The 22024-nt window shown below is 38.1% G+C and overlaps 1 protein-coding gene across 1 annotated transcript in view; it reads right to left on the reverse strand.

Moving 5' to 3' along the window:
* Positions 1–22024, reverse strand: part of hdac4 (histone deacetylase 4) — a 125395-nt gene that overhangs the window by 93255 nt on the left and 10116 nt on the right. The gene's annotated exons all lie outside the window — the stretch shown is intronic.

A 22024-nucleotide genomic window follows, 5' to 3' on the forward strand; every position in this document is an offset into this window, starting at 1 on the left:
TCTCTAATCTCAGTGTTTCCCAAGCTTTCTCCGAACCAAACTCTCCTGGCATCCCTTCTTTGTGTGAATTCCTCCCAGGTGAAACAATGCAACACCTCATTCCTTTGGTAAACAGGGTTTGCATTAATGTTAATGACATTAGGTTATTTGGATAAACAGACACTGCCATAAACCTGCCACCCTTTTTTGAATTGTTCATGATTTCCACATAACATTGCTGTAGCTAAATGTTCGATTCAGAGCAAAGGCATCTGCTGGTCGGTCTCATTGTAGCATCAGTATTTCAGAAGAAATTAAAGTTTTAATAAGAATCCATCATTTGTTTATTTTTAAGTACTTTTAATTAATTAAATAACCTTTAAATGAGCTGAATTTGGGTTATTTTGTTCATGTAATGCAACTTGTGCCTCTTCAGAGCTCTCTAGCGCCCCCTTTGTGTTGAATCGTTAAAAAAGGCATAGAGAGGCAAATAATACTCCTGGCAAACTATCTTTGGTTCACATCAGCACTACTTTAAATAAGTTCTTTCAACATATGGAGGAGCAGCAGATCTTTTATGAGCCTTCCCAGTAGATGGAATGAAATCACCACCAGGATTACATTCAGGCTCACATTCGTAGTTAAAGGTCAACATTTTGATTTAAGTCAGATAACATGGTCTTACAATTTATCACTCTCCCTGTGCCTCCCACACATGGTCACAGTCACTGATCACAATAACAGAGGCCATGTGGTCTGGCAGCAGGCCGGCCGCGTGAGTGAGTCCACTGGGAGACGGGAGATCCCACTGACACACAAGACGGGAACGGTCTGAAAATGTAATAAAAGAAACTGAGACATCTAAAGGATCAGTGAGCAGAGAGAAAGGACCTTTCTGTTGGTGAGGGTATCACATGTGAACATCATTTGAAAGACCACAGCTAAAGGTTACATGATGCCCTGCAAGAATCTCAATTTATACAGCTGTATGCAAAAGTAACCCTGGATATGTCAAGTTTCCTTTCCACTTACAGAACCCACAATAACACGAGTTCTTCAGAGCGCTAAACCGTCAGGCTACGAATAAAGCAAAGGAGGAAACGCTCACAAACATATGCAAAGTAAAGACCCAAAAACAGGAAAAACTTGTTCTACGTATGAAACAGATACTGAAAATATTCTAATTTTCTTTTTCCAAACACAACATTCCTGGTGTTTTCTAAACCTGCCATAAATACACCGGCTCAACCCAGAGATAAAACCAACAGAACCTCGGCAGTTTGGTGTATGGAGTCCAATGTTTATAACCATTTTAAGCATACAAATTAAATGTAACAGAAACATTTTTGTAATTCAGCTTGAAGTAGAGGGTTTTTTGTTTAATTAGTATTCCATAGTTTCATGTTTTCCTGGAGCATAAACAAGATTTGACAATTAGTCAATTTCTCTTAGGCTCACTTCAAAACAGGAAAGACAGGAATACATGTAGACTTGCTTAAAATACTTTTAAACAACTCAAACTGTGGCATGCAATCTTGGACAAAGCCAGAGGTTTATTTTACTATCAGGTTGAAGGTGAGGGAGGTTAAAAAAAGGAAATGACGGCAAATTCCAGCAGCAGTTTTGGAAATATGTCAAAAGTGCCAACTTTAACATGTTCCCACACACCCAGAAGTGGCATGGTGTCAACAGTTGGCTGAGACAATAGGCAAATGTGAAAAGTCTTGAGCAGAAGCTGTCATGTTATTTCCCTTAAAATTTTCTCTGACTGCCTCGACTGAGTTAAGAAGCCAAACAGCTGAACTGCAGTTACAAAGGCCCTGACTTTGGGCAGGAAGAAAATAACTGAACCGAGATAAAATCACGCTCCAAAACCAAGTTTTGCTGATCTACCTTTGGACAGTTTTTGGCAGACTGCTGCCAAGGAGTTCCCCATTGTGGCAAACAGAGCTATTTCAGTTCTGCTCCGTTTTTCCACGTCACATCTATGAAAGACGGGCTTTTCAAGCATGACTGCTACGAAGATGAAAAAACTCAGAAATGTTGAGGAAGGTCTCCGTGTGTCTATCTTCAAATCTTGCACAAATATCAGCTTTGTGTTCAACTAACACACCCAGGTTTCACGCTGAGAAAATAACTTGAGTGAACTGAGACTATATTTTATTTCAATACAGTTTGTATCATTTTTGTGTGATGTTGTGCCTTGTGCTTTTTCTAAGTGGATATACGTGCCGTGGCTCCAAAAGATTAGATAAGATTAGCTTAGTTCAGAGAAAAAAAACGTTCTAAACCCGTGCATGGGTCAGTATTATTCCTGTTGTTGCACCATGAACTCTGACCTTCACTACAGCAAGTGAAGCCAGCAAAGCTTTAGATGTTGCTCCTGGCTGTTGTGAGAGCTCCGAGATGAGCCGTCAGTGTGCTTCTTTAGTCATTTTGGAAGGCTGGCCACTCTTGGAAAGGTTCACCACTGTTTAATGTTTTCTAAATTTGGAACGGTTTTTAATGGGGGAGACAAAACAACAGAGTAAAACAAAACAAAAAAAATAACAGGATTATATTTAATTGGTCAATATGTTAAAAAAAGCCAAAAAGTCTCCAGAGCAACAAGTAGTAGACTCCTGATTTAGCAAATATGATCCTATTTTTATATAACTACAGCTAAATGTGTAATACCTTCATTTTTAATGTTTACCTATGTTTTCTGTGGCAGCATGTACCAAAAATGATTTACTGTTATCTCTTCTCTTCATGATGCAGATTTTTGAGATTAAATCGAAATGATCAGACTTGGATTTGCTTAGCTATCCAAAAAATGTGCTCAGTCACAGTTAAGTCATGATTTTTCTCACCCCACACATAGGGTCAGGTTGGTTTGAATGACTTTTTCCAATGCTAAAATAAATCATAACTGATTACCTGCAGTTCCTTTTTACTCTGAATATTTTTGCAGGATCTGTACATTTGCTTGAATATCTAAGTGATAAAAAAAAGAAACAAAAACAGCAGACATCTGTAAGCGGGTGGAGAAATAAAATAGTTTGAGTATGTCATCATAGACTAAAAAGAAAAGTCCAGCTGCCATGTAATGTACGTATGCAAGCAATTAGGATTACAGCAACCTGGATGACTGTGAATCTAAACTGGCAATTTACAAGAAATGTATTCATTGTATGTTGATCCCTGAAAGAAGGGTGTGATTCCAAGCAAGTCGAGTCCTGTTGAATCATGCGAGTGTTTGTGTACAAGCTGTTCAGCTCTGTGATTTGTTTCTCTTACTCCATAGACTATGTTTATGCATGCGAAAGAGAGAGAGAGAGACAGAGAGAGAGAGGGAGGGAAAGAGGGAAAGAGGGGTGGGGAGAAGCTGCTGTGTTTTTAACCCTATCTTATGAGGGGAATCCTTAAAATAAGTTCCACTTTTCTCACTTACAGACGCCTTAAACCTGACTGTGGTTTGAAAGGCAATGTTGTTAACAGAGACGTCATAATCAATTTTATTTATGGTTTTGGTTGTTAAGGGTTTTTTTACAGGGTTCACAAAATATCAGCACATTGTTACAACAGTATAATATCATTACTGGCCATAAGACCAATATCAATATTGAATATTGATATCAGCCCAAATTTTGGTATTGGTGTATCCCTAGCTTCTAATTTGTGTTGTATTTATTGTTTTGGGTTGTGTTTTACTTTGGATTTTTAAAATATCTTCTAGTTTCAGTGTTAGGTGTTCTTCACAAAAATGTAATTTACCGGTTTTTGAGAGTACAAACATGCAGTAAAAATGGTCTCAAAACAATGTAAACAATTATCACAAGAATTACCAGGACAATGTATCATCCAGCGAAATTTATCGTGACAGGCCTACCCTCAAATACTAAAACCAAAAAGATCCAGATGGTTTTAGGGCTATATCTAAGACAACAAACATGAGAGCACATTCACTACTCCGTCAGCCAGTAGGTGTATGATTGCTTCCTTTGCAGTTTTAGTAAAAATGCAACTATTGAATATAAAAGTGTTGGAATTAGTTAAGAAAGTACATGCAATGAAGCATATTTTAAAAAGACTGAAATATTATATATATATTTAGAAAAAACTGAAGCATTGTAAAACATAGAGGAGTGAGGCAGGAAATATATATGTAACAGGAAAATACAATAGCGTGATTAGCTCTAAATAATTCATGTCAAGTAGTTTGTCAAACAAATGAGAATCAGCCGAAGGCACTCAGCACCATATAAAACTATTTATCCTGCAGGATTAATTACTGACTCAGATGTGGAGAATGATTGCAGTTTGAACTGACAGAGAGCTCATTTCCTGCCATAAGGTCACCGATCCAGTTATTTATCAACTGAACCGGATTCTGCCTTGTTAAAGTAACAGTAATGTAAACTGGTACAACAGAGGTGTACTTGGACTTAAAAAGTTTCAGAGGACTTTAAAAAAATTAGCCAGGTTACAGAAAGTAGTGAAAGATTAGATCTGCTCCTTTCAGAACATTCCTGGAAAGAGAAACTAAATCCAACTTCAGTAGGTCAGCAAAAATAATCCAAGCACGAGTTTTATAGCGGTACAAGAAAAAGCAGGGGTTGCTGAAGTGAGCCGAGGGTCATTTTAACATTTCTGCCACAAGTAGGGAGCGGAAAAGATAGGAAGGAAGGATGCAGAGGAGAGTAGGAAACATGGGTAGGAAGGAAAACAAAGGTGAGCTGGAAGGGTGGAAGGAAAGGAGAGAGAAGAAAAAAGGACAAATGACGAGGATTTAAAGTTTTGCACTGATAATCTGTGGAAACAGAAACAACTGACACAACACAAAGGTAGACGGAGAATAAAACCTGGGAACACACTCAAAGATGAATATGACAGGGATTTTTTTTAGACGATAAAGCCAGGGCATTCCGGTAATTAGGAAGGAATCTCTTACATGTGGCTCCCTCTGACGTCAATCCTGTACCTTCCCAGAGTTTGCTTTCTCTGCTCTGGCTCCCAGGGTGTTTAGAGTTTGGCTGCTCTTGGCATACCTCCTGGATGTGTGTGCTACCAGAGCTCTAGGTAGGAGGTAGGGGTTTCTTAGATCAATGACAACAAACCTAGTAAAAACTAAAGTGTTTAACTAGTAACCTATAGGGATAGTTGCCACTTGGTCAAAGAAATTACAAGAAGCACAAATGATTTGAAGTAAAACTGAAACATGGAGCTCTGAACCTATAAAATGGTTGTTTGTCTCCATAAACCAAATTGGTTTGGTGTGGAAGAAGCTAAATTATGGTTAGTTGGTTCATCATGCCTTGCCTTAAAACTGACTAATATTTCATTCACAGTGGGTACCTTGTTATTTAAGCATAACATCAAGAGTTTACCTTTAAACATGCATGTAGTGCATGGTCTACCAGTAAGCTTAAGGTTTAGCAAAAAAGAAAACTCCCTGACATTTATTTATTGCAATAGATGCATGACTTTTTTATCCAACAAGACAGCTGGTAGTACAATACAGGCAATCATCTGTTATAAAGCTCAGATGAGGCCTGTGTGCTCTAAATCGAGCCTCATTCCAAGGAGCATTTACCTGCAGGAAAGTCTAAATTATACAGGGAAGGAAAGAGTTACTTGGAACCAGCATAAACTATATCAACAAACCATTTATTGGAAAATTACTTAGAAATCGCTTCTCATAAAAAAAATACTGGCAATAAGCCAGTGGAAGCCATAAAATATTAGTGTAAAAATCCCAAAGATGTAGGGATAAGGGAAACTTCCAGATGAAGTTTAGAACTGAGATTAGATGTCCATCTTGTGCTCATGTGAAAAACTACAACCCTGGTAAACAGAAAAACATTTCGGGGGAAAAACGTAGAATAAAAACATTACAGAGATGTGGAACAAGCAGATTGGAAAATTATTTTTGAAAAAACAAACTTTAAATAACTTCTTAGGAAGAAGTTGAAAAGTTTTTCTCCATTGGTCGATGTTCAAAAAGTAATTTCTGAATTGATGGGGATTTACCAGGCACATCTAAGCTATTTAGGTTAATTGGTAATGATTAAAGTAATGGGTCGAGTGCATGTCAAAGGTCAGTACTGGGAGAGGCTTACTTTGTGGGCTACCGCTCGTTAGTAACTAGCTAGATGGAAGGTTAACACGGCGAAAACAGAAAACTCGATGCTAAACAGCAGCTGCTATCAGCATTGTGCTGTGTGGCGTCTGAAACGGAGATAACTGATAATAAATCAGTCTGTAAACAGAAAAATTAGCGTTAGTGTGTGTGTGCCAGGCAATTGCCAACACGTCTCACAAACCACACTGAGGGATTATTTATAATAATAGTGACTCACTTTGGGTTTAGTAAGAGTTTACAGTAGGATTACAAAGCAATCTGATGCTGAGTGGATTGTGTTGTAGTGCTGGTTATTAATATTCATACTGAGCTCTGGCGTACACTGTGTTTATTTCTACCAAGTGTCCCATTTGCACCAGCCTCTCAAATCAAAGTATTCTGGGATTGCTTGCCTGAAAAAGAAACAGCACAGCTAACACCTTGGAAACATTGTCAGAATAAAGGTTTTAAAAATGTGCATGTCTTGGATGATTGTCATGGCATCTAGCACAAAACACAATAGGTAGGGTTGGACAATAAATCAATAATGTATCACAATACAGACAATATCAATAGATAATACATCTGATAAACTATTAAGTAATTTCACTGAACCCTGATCCAGAACCACAAAGCATTCTGGGGGATGTAGGCAGAAAATATGTCCAATTTTGCAAAGTTGTAGCTATTAAAAGAGACAGTAGATACATAGCGGATCTACTACAGTAGATCTGGTCCAAAAATGCAACTGGTTCTACCTCAAGACTGTTAGAAACCAGTTTAAAACTAAGAGGAAGAACTGGAATTGTTATTAATGTTAATAATGGATATAATGCTTAAATAATCTAAGTATTCTATGATAAATCTGCTCATACTGTTCCCATTAGAGGGTTTTTGTTCTGGACTCTCACTGATAAGCAGACCGTCCTCTTACTCGTCTTCTTTCCTGACCAAATGTCTATGGGAACGGGCCAACTGTGGGGGTACTTACTTCGGGCTTATTTTATTTGTTTTTCCCCTCCATCTCTCTCCGTGCCCAGTGTAGGTTTGCCCTAGCTTTAACACAGAGTGTGTGTAGATTCATAGTTTCCATGCCATCTGATGTCAACAAACTGCTTCAACAACACTAATCCATCTCTAAAACTCTGCTAAATCTGTAAGCAGTGCACTAAACAGAAGCTGCCAAGTTTTACAGAAGTGCTGTCCAATAAACTTAGAAAATTTATTACTAAGCTCATTTATTTTATCTCGTTGAACTGCGCTGTGCATTGACTGACGTTTATTTTTACGTAAAGCTAAATGAGGCTAAATTTGTCCTCAAAGGTGGAGATAAAAGTGAAAATAATATGACACCAAAGTCATCTGAAATGTAAATTTGGAAACAGAAACGAGATCATCTGCAGCTATGGCACCAAAGCCCACACCTTTGCAGTCTAAAAGACAACTTATCTAATCAAAATCCCTCAAGGTCAATCTCTTCACTCCTTCCTGGTGGTAAGCAGTCCATTAAGAGCTCATCTTTCTTTTAACTGCTGGCATATTTGGGGTGGCAGTACCGGGGAGGGCTGCGCTAAGATGTCAAAACTGTCAACATGGGCCTCTGACGGAGCCAAAGCTCTGCCATTACCATCATGTGAGCGGATGGGTTAATTATAAGATTTGGTTTCTAATATGGAGCCTTTCAGAGGAAGAACAGAGCCTATACCCGGTAATTAGATGTAAATCGTTTGACTTAAGTAAAACTGTAGGGATGTGGGTTGACTAAGCTCATGTTTTGTCTTTCGTAAAAAGCGAAATGAATAGTTTCCTGGAAAAAATACGTTATCAAATATTCAGAGGGTAGGAGATAAACGGTGCAGAACAGCAGTTTTAGTCAATAGTCACTTCTAGAAGCATAAAATGTTTGTGTAAATAAACAGCAATACAGTAAAGTTAATTCAGCAGCTCACACATTTGGTACAGTTTGTCTTTGCTCTTCAACAGAATAATATAACATTTTCTGCGTCCTTTTTCATAGTATGCACACAACATTTCCACAGATTTAACCTCCAAAATAAAAAAACAGATTCTAAAAAATATCTTATGTTTGATAAGGAAATATAAATCAAATGGGAAATATAGCTATATTTAGCCACAGTTGCTACGTGCATGAAACGGTTACTACTGTTGTGTCATGGCAATAAAGTTGTGGATTCAATTCTCAGCTGGAGATTTTCTATATTGAACTTGCATGTTGTCCTTATTAATCGAAGTTAACACAGCACCAATCCAGCCAGGAACAGCAGGGCCTCCAGATCCCACAACGAAAACAGACACTAGAAAACATCCAAGGTATTAAATGTTGTAGGGAGTTACATTCTGAAAAAAAATGTTGAAATATGCCTAAAGAGTGATATTCTGGGGTCACTAAGTTTCTCTACCAGCTGGTAGTTAGAAACCAACCAGCTGTTTGAAAAAAATATGCTCGAAAAAAACATCCTGTTCTACCATCACAGTTATAAATGTTTGGCGTTTTCTGCTTGAACTTTTTCTGGAAACTTGTGCTGCAGTTAAATTATTTGCAATTGGATGAATTGGCAACAAAGGCTCATCCCACAGAGACACTGATGAGATGAGAATATATGAGACGACCCTGGATCATCCAAAGAGATTTTGCAAAGAAAAGCAATCAAGGATCCCTTTCTCTGTATTTGGAAACCACGTGACATTTGGAAACAAGATGATTATGCTGTCATTTTGGTGAAAGGGTTGTGGAAAGTACTGCCACTAACAGTGACATCAACAGATGAATTTATTTTAGGGTGACAATAAGCATTCATTGTAAGGTGGTGAGTGGTTTGCCTTTTGAAAAAAAAAAATAGTATCAACAGGGAGGCTAAAAAGAACCATAAATATCAGTAATCACTTGTGTTTACAGACATGGATGTAATGAGACACTGATAAGAACCCTGCTAAAATCTCTACTGAGGTGTTAGGCTCGTCTTGAACGTGTCTCTGCTGTCACAGCAAGTTGTTGCACGGTTGATGAAATGTTAAAATGAATCATGCTTAACAAGCAGCAATTGAGTAAAGGAAGAACAGACCCCTCTGGAACACTTTCACATTCAGTAATGCATTGAACCTATGACTAAGCACGCAACACTTACAGCCTTTGACTAAGAGATTCTAGAGTACCATTTCATGAAGTGTGGGCCATGATAGCTTCATTATTCACATAAAAGGTTAACGCAGGCTTGTGACTGTACTTGCCCCAGAAAAACACACAGAAAAATGGATCCTCACTGAAATACACACACTCTGGAACACAACGAACATACACACATACAATAATTCAGTACCTACAGCTGGCTCTGCATCTACATCAGTACTCCCTCTGTCTGATTACAATTAAAATAGTCACGCTTGTTTTCATGCGGTCTAAGCAAAGCAACCCCAAGGCTGAGAATGGCTCACTTGTTTGTTGTGGTCACAATGACAAAAGGGCTTTCAATAGCAAGCGCCCGTGTCAGCGGAGATGGAGAGTCGTTTCTTCTCTGGCCAGAATATTAGTAGATTAGTTCAGCATGCCATGCAGGAGCTAAGAGGTTGCGGGTTCAAATGCACCATGCTGCACGAGTCACCGCAGCACAAAGGTCAGGAGATTCAGGGAAAGTTTGAGCTCATAAGCCTTGCTGATTTATTTGTTCTCGCTAAAATTATTTAACCCTTTAGGCCTCTTTTTTTCTAAAAGGAAAAAAAAATCAGCCTGAAATTGGCATGTCCAATGTAAATATGATATATCGCACAAACTACTAGGTTTATCTGAATTGTATGACATTAAAGGTAATACGCCAGATGTTTAAAAATCAATGAGTGGCAGTAAATGAGTGTCAAACACAGGAGAAAATGAAAAAATAAAATAAAAAAATCACCAAACAAATGCACTTTTTGATGTTAATATTCCTTTGAAAGTATGTAATTGCGTACTAAAACATCTGCCACGCCAGAGTTCAGGATCTCACATTTGCTGTCCTAAAATGTATGTAAAAACAATGAAGCGTAGAAATTTGGGAGAAGCATAAGTTGTCCATGTTAATATTATGATCTGGTGACACATTGTGTTCAGCTTAGTTTCAACAAACTCAAAGAAACTATCAACTTTGGCTTGGAAAGCTGCTGACAGTTTCTGACATGCTGATGTTCATGTTTTTAACTCCGGTTGGTCAGGAATGGCTTCCCTCCACTGGCGAAGTGCACAGCAAAGCAGAGACACAGGCAGTGTAAATACGGGGTGACAGTCAGGCGTTTGAGTTGCATGGAGTCGTATAAAACAAATTATGCAACTCCATGCATATTATATTAATCTCCTTGGCAACTACCTGGGCATGGAGACATAACTGTGCCGTTCACAAGCCTCAACAGGGATTTCCGCTGTTTCAAGTGGTAGCACAGACAGTGATAGCACAGATCCCCGCTCTTAAGTTGGTTCTGGTCTGCTTTGCATCCCCAGAACCAGAACCAAACATGGAGAAGCAGCATTCAGCTTCTATGCACCAGAAATCTGGAACAAACTCCCAGAAAACTGCAAAACAACAAACACTGAGTTCCTTTAAGTCTAGACTCAAAACTCAGCTGCTTAGAGTTGCTTTTAAAACCTAATCACGAAACAATCAATAATCTGATGTGCAAAATGTAATGTTGACTGTGTGTTCTATGATTTTGTATTGTTGTGTTTCTGTGATGTAAAGCACTTGCTGAAAGGAGCTATACAAATAAAATTTGATTGATTCATCAGTCAATAAATGTGACATGAAGAGGGAAAAAACACAAGCAAGTCGCACATGACTACAAGTCGCATGGCCACCCAAACTATGAAAAAAGAAACTTGTATTCCCAAAAATAAGGTGCATCGCACCACAGCCATTACATCTAATTGCTTTTGCAACAAAACAGAGAAAGTGACTCTAAAATCTGACAATGACTTGATCCAAATAGAAATAAAATTAAAAAAATGAAGTGAGTATGTTTGTATCTTTTTGGCAGTAGAGGAAACCCTGCTTCTGCTACAGACAAAAAGAAAAAGAGGACGGGGGCCCTTTTAGATCAGTGCCTGCAACAAAATCTCCTCTGTTCTCCAAATAGTATAAACTTGTGAGAAGAAAACACGGGAGAGAACGAACTGGCATCTTTTAATAGTGTCTAAAAATAGATTGAAAGCATGAATATTTCCCAGCAATTAGTCATGAACGCTGGCCGTGGTGAGAGGGCAGATGAAGGCTGGCGTGACAAACGAGGATGTAGAGGATGGAAGGGATGAAACTGGAGGAGCAGCTCTGATGACCCCGTGACCTATTGTTCATTTAACAAATATATTCAACAGGAATTATGGTAACCTTTGGCAAGTGGTCCACATTTTAATTTTTAGATGCTAGAGGAGGTTCAGTTTTCTAATATCTAATATTTCTAAAACACTGTTGATGGGAAAGAGATTAAAATATATATATATTCTTATTATTTTTCAGAAACATTTAGTGACATTATGACACCATGCCATGCACTTGAAGTATATTTTTTATACACTCTACTGAGGCTGCAGAAGTATCCCAAGTGTTGCTTCTCCTTTCTGCACCCACAGTGTGCCACTCAATCCAACCTCCTGAGCGTGCATCTTTGTCAGGTCAAATAAACATTCCCACGGATGGACCAGTGTTTGCGTGTCGTGAACAGAGTGTCAGCAACTTCCATTTCCATGAGACCGAGATGCTTGCTGTGCAGCCCATCGTCATTGCACGGATGCTCATTAGTTTTAGATCCCAGTTCAATTGTGTGCAAAGGTCTGCTTGGTCATCAGGGATATGTGCCGCCAGTGGGAAAAGCGAGGAATTTAAAGTCTATTTTCCATTAAAGTTTGAAAAAGTATCGTCATCTTTGCACTGGTCACTTGACAGAACCGCATACGACAAATCCCAATTATCACTGAGGAGAAGTTTCTAGAATTACAGCTCACAATAAGCTATATCTATTCTAGTCCTGCAACTTGTTTTGTTCCACCTCATTTTTCTTTCTTCCCAGGATTAAGTCTGCTGTTTAATCCATCTGAGAGGCCACTGCCTCTGAAAGCTGGAGAAATGAGCTCACTACGTTGTGCTAATGGATGAAGGAGAAGTCTGGCAAATTACGAAGTGGGAGGACAACAAACCTAATTTTCCTGCCATTTGACTGATGACAAGTGCAACTGAACTCCGTGATCTTGTATAGATTTTTACAGTAATTCAGGGCTTTTCACTGGAAATTTTTACATGAACCACAAAAAACAAAATGAATAAAGGTGGCGGACACTCACTTTTTGCACAATGCTGGTTTCTAACCTGGGTTCTAAAGGTCAAAGTGGCTGTGCAGGGCTTTTAGCAACACAGAGGTCTACAAAAGTAAGAGCTGAGCAAATAAAATGTCTCATTTAAACTGGTTTTCAAAAGGCTACGCAAGAATAAAGAATAACAATGATGTTATACAAAGCACCTTCGAAAAACTGCTTGGAAAGTTCATGGAACAGGAAAAAAGATCAATTTGATAAAAACACAGCTTGCATCACTGCTTTGGGTGATGGATACAATTTGGACTGAAACACACAATTCAGTTTAAAAGACCAACATTGATCCTCAGTGATTCTGTGTCTGTGTGTCCAATTGAAGTTGAAAATGTCAACTTCAGTCATTTTTGACAGTATTTGCTTTAGAAAACTGGTAAACCCTTCACTATTGTGACTCTTCTTTCTCACACAGTGGGACATCACCTCTGCATCTAATATAAATATAAGTAACAGTAACACTGACTCAAGGCAAGAAGGTTGGAAAGAATTAACTGGTAAGGAAATTCTTGAAGAGAATTTAGAACCGACTGAAACTGATGTCGGCAGCTCAAAGCTTCAGACAGAACAGATTTGAAAATTGTCTAAAATAGCCACACTGACCAGTGTATCTCAGTAAAACACTGATGTATCGTTCCATTTGAGCTCCAATCATCTATCCCACAGTGAGTATAGTAAACATTACTGTTTCCGCAGCTGTCACATTAAGAGACATTAACGGAAGTTCCCAGGTTTGATTCTGTAATGCCAACATAGAGCAAGCACTGACAATGAATAAAACTGTGGCTGTGTGCAACTTCTAAGATAGCAGCAATTAATTCAATATATGTACATGAATACAATAAGCCAAGAAATGGTATGAATAGTTTTTATTGAGGCATGTTGTGCAAGAACAAACAACATGACCAGGGATGCAGAACTGCATCAAAGCTCTGCTTAATTCTGGGTGTCAAACTAGCAAAGAAACTCATTGCAGACATTTCTGGTAAATGAAAGGAATATTGGTTTAGACTGAAACTCAGATCACAGTATTTAACGAGCTGATTTACAGCTTTATTGCATGCCCCTACTGCAACCCTTCCTGTGGTGTCCACATATTGTCATTTTTTTTGACTGCCATCTTTTTCTAAATTAAGACCGTCTGCCAGAAGTTTGCTATAAATCTCCTTAGTGATATTAAATCATTGTGTTTTCCAAATTAAATGAGGATCAAGGGATTTAAAATTGTGTTTTGTTTCCGTCTTAAAATCTCTCTGAGGATGTGATTACACAATCAGCTGGTTTCTGTCCTTAACCCAGTCACTAAACTGTTGATACTTTGAAACCACAAACATCATACTCTGCTGTTTTTAAAAGAACCCAACATGAAGCAGTTTATTTTAATGGGAAAATATGTCCTGCTGAGCTTACATGAATAAATCATTGGTGGTAGACCACAGAAAATTGGGTTGCCAAATATCATTAGTATCACCAAATACGGCATAAAAAGCTCAATAATTACTATATTTCATATGCCTAATAATACATGCTCTTTGAGGTTTCTGCATGTTTTTCTCCTTGCTTTGCTTTCTCCTACATGTATCACAAGAACTGATAAACCAAGTAAACCATCTTTTCCGTTTGTGCTTTTTATCTTCATTTGATTGCTTAAAAGTTCAGAGGTCTTCTACAGTACAGTCTAAATTTACCTGAAACATAAACTTGGCATTTTGAGAAGGAAACACCCACCTGCTTATCAGTAAAGACCCAAAATAGCACGCGTGTTTATCCAAAACAGTGATAATGTCTCCGTCTTGCTATGGGTCATCCATGTCTGTACATTTCAGACCCTTCATGTTTATTAGGCAGGTTGAGTTGCAGACTCAATATAAATACAATGTAGAACCACAAAAAGCAAATAAACGGTTTTGAGTTTACAAGTTCCTTCAAAGTACAAGAATATACTCAATAAATTAATTCAGGTTCCTCAGAACTTTGTTTCCTTGGTAACTTCTAAAGCTTTAAAAGTGTCTTTCGACAACGCAACTTAAAACATATTTTTACCTGGAGCTTAATTATCCAGAACCTTCCATTTTAAACCCGGCCATCAGCTGTGTGTTTGCATGGTGGGGTCCAAAACAAGGCTGTGTACATAAATTACATAAGCTGACACTGGGAGGTAGGAGAGGCGCTTTCAGGTTTTAATCAACAGCAGATCTAAAATTGAACCAAAGTCGGTAAAATGAGATTAACAAAGCAATAACATCAGATCATTTCAGAGCAGTTATAACTTAGAAATCGATAAATGTCATTTAAACTATGCAGAAATATGCAGAAGAGCAGATTTTAAATAATATAAACTGTCAACTGTGGGGAAAGGAAGGAAAGGAGTTCAAATTTCCAAAATAAAAAGCTGACTCTGGCATAGAGAGAGCTGACTCCAGAAAAACTTTAATGCTTTAAAACTCTCCTATCAGGAAACTCAAATGTTGATATTCTTTAAAAGCAAAGTTTCTCACAGTTTCCTGACATTCTGGGTTCTCTCCCATCTTCTTTTTATATAAAAAGTTCCTCTTTGCATTTATTCCAGTTAACTTTCTCACGCAAAGTTAACTTATGTATGGTTGCTTCTAAAGTTTCTCATGTTTGCTTCACACATTTTTTTTTTTTTTTGTTGCTGTTGAGTTTTTGGGCTTTTTGCCTGGGAGGGTTTTGCTGTTCAAATGGAGTGCCTGTCAAACCACTAGCTGAATTTTAATTTAAGTCTGTGTTTCAGACCTTGAAACTGCCCACAACCATAATATTGCAAAAGTAAGCAACACAAAATGAGAAACAACAAGAACAGCACTACCCAAAAATTTAATTTAGCTCTGAAGTGTTATTATACACTATTATATAAAGTCATTTTTACAGTGAGCAGATGTGTGATAAAAATGGTATAAAAATACAAACATGAAAAAAGGTTAATTTCACCTTTTTCGTTTTCAAACTCAGAACTGAAACTCATTAGTTTGAAAAAAATGACTAAAATAAATTACTTCTGTAAATTTTGTAAGCAGAAACATGTTGCTTTGATCACACCTGAACAAAATCCACAAGAGTGCAGCAGCCTGAATAGGTTGAAATAGAAAGGATGATAAAGCAGACAACTCTAGAAAATAAAACAAACTAGACAGAGAAGTAGTGAATACGGTGGAGGCGTTGGTTCACACAAAGAAAATCTAGCAATAGCAAAGCTGACTGGATTTTTGAGAGAGCCCTGCGACAAAACCTGCTTCTGTGTGAGCTGGAAGCTGATCTTCAGCTCTGAAACAAGCAGGCTGAAGAACAAGAAACCATTCAAACCTGCTAGACTAAAGACAAGTTTAGGATGCAGGTATGGATGGTACAATAGAAGAAAGAGCAGAAGCAAAGCTTGAAAGATATCATGACGATATTATGAAGTTTCTGCATGGAGATGAGTAACATGGAGATGAGTAACATGCAGTAAGATTCATTCTCTCTCTGCTGACAGCATGCAGGGCTGAATCTGATAAGGTCACGACTGCTACACAGGTTTTAAACAAAAACAACCTTCAGAGGGCATAATGCGATTCTGTAACGGTCCCACAATGTTATGAAATATTTTAATCCAGCTTTTATCTTTTCTCTGTTGCTTAACTCTGTTCATGCTACAAAAGAAAAAAAGAATGAATGGTGCTTTTTCAAGTAGGAAAACCCTAAAATGTTATTTTCAGACCCTACATCATATCTATTCCTCTGAGCCAACTTCAATTCTATCTTTGAACTTGATTCATTCACACAAACATCACATTTAAAAACATTTAGTTTGTGTAGAAATTACTTTTCTTGACACGCAACCAGCATGAGACACCAGCTGTAGTCAACCCAGCGGTTCCAAGGGGCATTTATGCATTTTAGCACAATGTGGCACGCAGGGGGAGTTTAAAGGTCTCAGTTTGAAGCCATGAACTCGGATTAATCCTGCGAAAGTTCATTGTGGCCTCAGAGATTCATGTTGTACTGAGCCCTTCCTCGCAGAGATTGTGTAACTGCAGTGAACTTTTGATTTTATTTGGTTTATAGAAGCAGAAGGATTACACCCTCAGAGCCCCACCTGACCAGGCTCTCTCTCTCTCTCTCCTTCACTGTCCCGTGATCAACCCCAACGGCTGACTGCAACCTCCTAGCCAGATGGGGGAAATGCAGGAATGTGAAGTGATTTTCGTTTTTGCTTTACCTTACCAATGAGGTTTGGCAAAATGAGATTTTTGAAGCGAGACAAAAGATGCAAATACTTATATGTTTAACTGTAACCTCGTTCTATGACGAGCTGGGCATGTTTATGGACATGGACATGTTTACATGTTAAAATGTCCCAATAACAGTTCAAAACTAAATCCAATTGAAAATCTGTGGCAACACATGAGAACTGACCATCATTTCCAATCTGTTCTTCAAAGATGATAGGCAAATCTTTAGTCTCTAGATGTGGAAAGATGGAATATGGTAGCAGTATCCCCAAAATACTCTGTCATTTCAGTGAACGGTGGTTGTAAAGGTATTGACTCAGAGAGGCTTTTCCACATTTTTATTCATAAAGAACGTTGAAAACATTCAGCCTTTTTCTTTCACTTTCAGTAATTAAGAACTGATTACCACAATAAATCTCAATACAACACATGGAAGTTTGTGTTTTTATGTGACGAAACATAAAAGTTTTAAGGGTTATGAATATTTTAGGAAGGCACTGAAAGTACTCAAAGCCTTTCTTCATTTCCACATAGCACTGACTGTTGTCAAGAAAGATAGATTGCCAGACTGATTTCAATAAAATGCAGGAACAAGAAGCCAAACAATTATAAAAATGCCAACTAGAGAATATTTTACAATTGTTTATGACAAAGAAGTTTTTTTTTTTTGTTTTTTTAACTGCAAATGTTTCAGTTCTGAGTTTTTCTTCCCGAAGAAGCTTTCAGTGCCTCATAAATTCCTCCAAAGACTCCGCTGCACAGTTTCATCTGACAATGCAATTACTTGAGTGGAATCTTCTGGAAAACTGTGGAAAGGAAAACAATGATGAAGCAGTAATCTAATTTAACCACAGCAGCTTCCATTGTTCTCTCAGAAAGGCCTCTTTTTGGTCTGAATCAACTCCTTCCAATCCATCTCTCCACTGAGGAATAATTGCTGTGCCAAGAATGAATCAGAATGATAATATTTATGCCATAGTCCAACACAGATAGGAGAAAATGATTTGTACAGCTCGAGCAATTTGGGGGGGGAACCTCATGAAAAAAGCAGCGACTGGGTAGAGAAGAGAGAATCCAGCAGTGTTACATTTGACTTTAAATTCTTAATTTCTTCTTAATGTTCTCCTCTCAACTTCATTTTGCCTTTCACCTCCGTCGTCTTCAATCATTCTTACCTCCAGCTTTTAAGACATTCAGACTAAAACCTCTCATTTAACATCCTGCGTTTTCCTCGTTTGCCTGGCCTTTCTGAATGAGGAGCCTTCACTGTGGGCCAGCAGGTGTTAAACTTCCTTTTGAAGATTATGCTACACTTTCCAGACATTAACTCCTTTAATCTACCACCACAGGCTTTTGATAGCTCCCGCCGTGAATTATTATAGCTACTGATTGAAACTGGGAGCTGAGAGTGACAGAGGAGAGTGTGGGAAGGTCAAGTGAAAAAAAAAAAATTAAAGCTTCAGCTTTTAAGCAGCAGACTTGGTGCTTAAAGGGGCAGTATTATGTATTTTTCAGGAACATAGTGCCATTTTATAGCACAATCAAATAGATATGTTACCTTGAGTTTTTAGAAAAATGCTGTTTATATCAAACATGACTTGACTAACACTCCGCCTTCAGCATCACAACGATTCTCATTAAGCCACTTACAACGATTCTTAAGTCAGTTTTCCATTTAACGCCATAATTTCTGAATTTATGTCAAGTATGCAGAAAGAATGTTTTCTGTCAGTCAAGCTCTGAATGAATTAAGCATTGATAACTTAAATATTACATAAACAATTCATGCACATTAGGGTATGGTGCTAATTAGCAACATTAGGGACATAAGGAACAAAACTCAAAAAAGAATTACTAATCTGAACTATGTAGATTATTTCAATGATGTGGCTATTGCTCAAACAGAACATTCAATTTGGACTATAACATATGGTTTGGAGCATGCTATGCTTTTTCAATATGACTGTATTTCAAGTACAACTAAGTAATCCCTTTACTCTGCAGCCCCAGGTGAATCTAGCTTCTCATAATAACACTTAGCATGCACAATTGCAAATTCTACAATTTTATTACATATATCACTCATTTTTACTGCATTGCCTAATGTCAGAAAAATGTATTCAACCAAAAACTACAACCAGATTTTTTCACATGTTGGCATTTTTAATATACAAATAGAAGAAGACATTAGAGAAGCTCTGATTATGACATTTTCCTGAGTTTATTTCCCAAAATATTCACCCAAGTGCATTCCTTCCCGTGTCACATTCCTGCAACTTTTGGATGCACTAACTCCAACACATCTGAATTAAAAAGCTGAATCACCTCTTTGGCATGCCGGCAAGATTTGCCAAAACCTATTCATTAATCACTCATTTGGTTCAGGTGGTTTGAAGTAGGAATGCATCCAAAAGATGCTGAACAGTAGCACCCGAGAACTGGAGTTGCTCAACTTTTCTTTATAAAACACAACTAATGTATTACTTTGTATGGGAGGCACAAATATCAACTAGGACACCACTTTAGCTGTGTTCAAACAACATGTTTTGATGCCAATTCATTACATTCGCTCTAAATGTAGTTAAAAGAATGGACAATCATGCTCTATGGTTCCAGGTGACACATGTTCACATCGTAGATTCTGGTTCATGAAGGACACCTTGTGGAGGTTTTCATCATGTGAAGAAAGGATGTTAAAAAGTCAGCTATGAAAATCAGTGAGAGGACTTACTGTGATTCATTTCTTAGTAGTGTTGACAATTCTAGGTAGTCTGCCACCAAAACATGACATATTACACCCATAAAAAAGTTGTAACAATGTATATGGAGCTACAGTGTACAACAACTTGCTGAAGTCCTTAAAATGCAAAGACACAAAAGAAACACCCGTAAAAGCCAACAGTACTTTATTTGGGCGAGACAAGTTCTGAACTGAGGCCTCCAGCGAGCTCTAATGCAGAAAGTCGCTCTGCATGAGCTCTTCACTGACAAAGTTTCCCCACTCAGGCAGGACAGGACAGCGATTATTGCTGCTGGAGAAAGGAGATGAGCCAATGATGGCAGAGGACAGAAGGGCAGGGGTCTTATGGGGAAGAGAGTCCTTCTGTTTTGTTTTACTGCTGCCTCCAGGGGTATAAACCCTTCTCCAAAATACCAAGAAGCATGACAACATGGTAGCAACTGCCACCCAAGTTTGGATCAGACAAAAGGGCTCTTCAGTGCTATGACATGGTGGTTTTGGAAAAGGAAATTATGATCTGTCAAATGTGGAAAAACGGCTTAGTAATACTGCTCAGACTAAAAGGCGACAAGGAGAAAATGAGCCACAAACTGGAAGGAAAACTGAGAAGTGAGCTTCTTTCCCAGTTTTCAAGCTACCAAAATAGAACAGAGGGTTTAGAGGTTTATGCTCAACATAAAGGTTAAGTGAAAAAAAACTTGAACTTTTTTTTCACTTCTTGAAAGGCAGAGGCCTCTTAAAGTAGTGGCAGATATTCTCTTTTTGTGGAAACTGCCCTCTTATTTCTATTAAACATAACATCAAAAGTTAAAATGTACACTAAAGTTGCATCAGTTGTGAGAATTGTGCAAAGGGAAAGCATGGAAGTGATCAGTACAGGGAGGGAAATGAAAAGAGGAAAATATGGCCACATCGTCGTTCCGCTTATGTAACATGATGTATTCAAGAAATAAATAAGAGGAACATAATGACAGGAATTGAAGATATCTTTGCCCTCTGCCAGCGTCCTCTGACGCAAATGCTTTAAACTCTGACAGCATAACTCCCAGCACAGTTCAAGCGAAAAAAGAAAAAAAAATGGTGCAAGCAACCTACACTGTGCTATGCAAGGATCGTTATTGGACCAACAAGTAACAAACAGCTGAGGCATCTGGAGAACATGAGCAAAACAACCAAAGCACGACAGAGAGGAAGAATCTGTTCAACATTGTCTTTATTTAGATAAGAATTTGTGGAAAATCCAGCTCTTAATGGTTGCAAGTAAGTAAGTTAGGTCAAATATTTAAAAGCAGACTTGGAGAAAAACCTTGAAACGTCATCTTGAGATGCTCCAAGTCATACATTCAGTCAAATAAAAGCAACTGGATTTGAATCTGCTCAGCCACGTCCACAAACACTCAAACTGAAAATGAAAAGACAAAATAAAAAATATTCACTCCTTCTCTGTCTCTTTTCCAGTCAGAGAAGTTACTCTGAGACAGCCAGAAGGTTCACAACTGTGAACTCTACTTGAATGCTGTGGCACTTCATGCTGCTTAAAATCTAATTTATGACATACCTTGAACTGTTTGGAGACAAAAATAAAGCATAAATAAAGTTTTAATACAAATTGACTGGCTCAGTGAGGAGATGAGATAAGCAGTTTAACAGTTTATCATATCTGGAAAAAATGTGTGGTTCAAATATATATATATTTTTTAAAGGTTTTGTTGGCTGTAGTGGCCTTTGTATGAATGTAGTTTGACAGGAAACAGGGTAAGGAGAGAGGGGGAAGACATGCGGCAAACGTCGCCAGGCCGGGAATCGAACCTGCAGCTGCCACCACCAGGACTAAGGCCTCCTTATGTGGGTCGCGCTTTGCCCCTGCGCCACCACAGCAACCGACTGGTTCAAGTATTTTTAACAAAGCAATAAAAATAATTAGCAGGCTAATGTTAAACTGAGGGAAGCTACTCAACTGTGAACGCTATTAGACTGTAAATCTGTAAATCCCTTCTGGTTCACACATCTGCCAGAATATTAGCTTCAAACGTTATCCCTCTCAACTTATCTATATAAATAAATACTGCAGCGTGTCGCTGACCAGACACAAAATCTATAAAGATGTTAACCAATTAGGTTACCCAGCTAAATTAGCATTGATGACGACTCCAGCATGTTGAAATCTGTTCTAATGAGGTAATTTCTCAGCTCTTGTGGATCACGCAACACACCATTCTGCACGTAGGCCACTGAGCAGAACGGTGTGCTTTGACCAGTTTCTGGTGCAGTAAATGGTAAATAAAAAACTACAGATGGAGTTTTGAAAACCACTACAAAATAACTGGCTGCCAGTGTAGTGAGTGCACTACAATCTTAAAAAGTTTATAGTGCACTCAGTTCAAATGTAGCTCTGTTAACACAAAAACAGCAACATGCACAACACAGCAGTAACTCCCTCCTACTATAAACACTATATGATAATTATACTTCTGCTTCATTAAAACCAAAGCTCCAAAACGAAAGCATCAACACTGGCTCTGCGAATTATGATTGAATTGTTTGCATGACGTATAATCTGTCATGCAAAAATTCCACCCATTCGTAAAATGCACGCACTTCCAACGAGTCACAGACAATAACTT

Source organism: Poecilia mexicana, unplaced genomic scaffold (assembly GCF_051168715.1).
Source record: "Poecilia mexicana isolate PSO_F unplaced genomic scaffold, ASM5116871v1 scaffold_2, whole genome shotgun sequence".
Taxonomy (NCBI): Eukaryota; Metazoa; Chordata; class Actinopteri; order Cyprinodontiformes; family Poeciliidae; genus Poecilia; species Poecilia mexicana.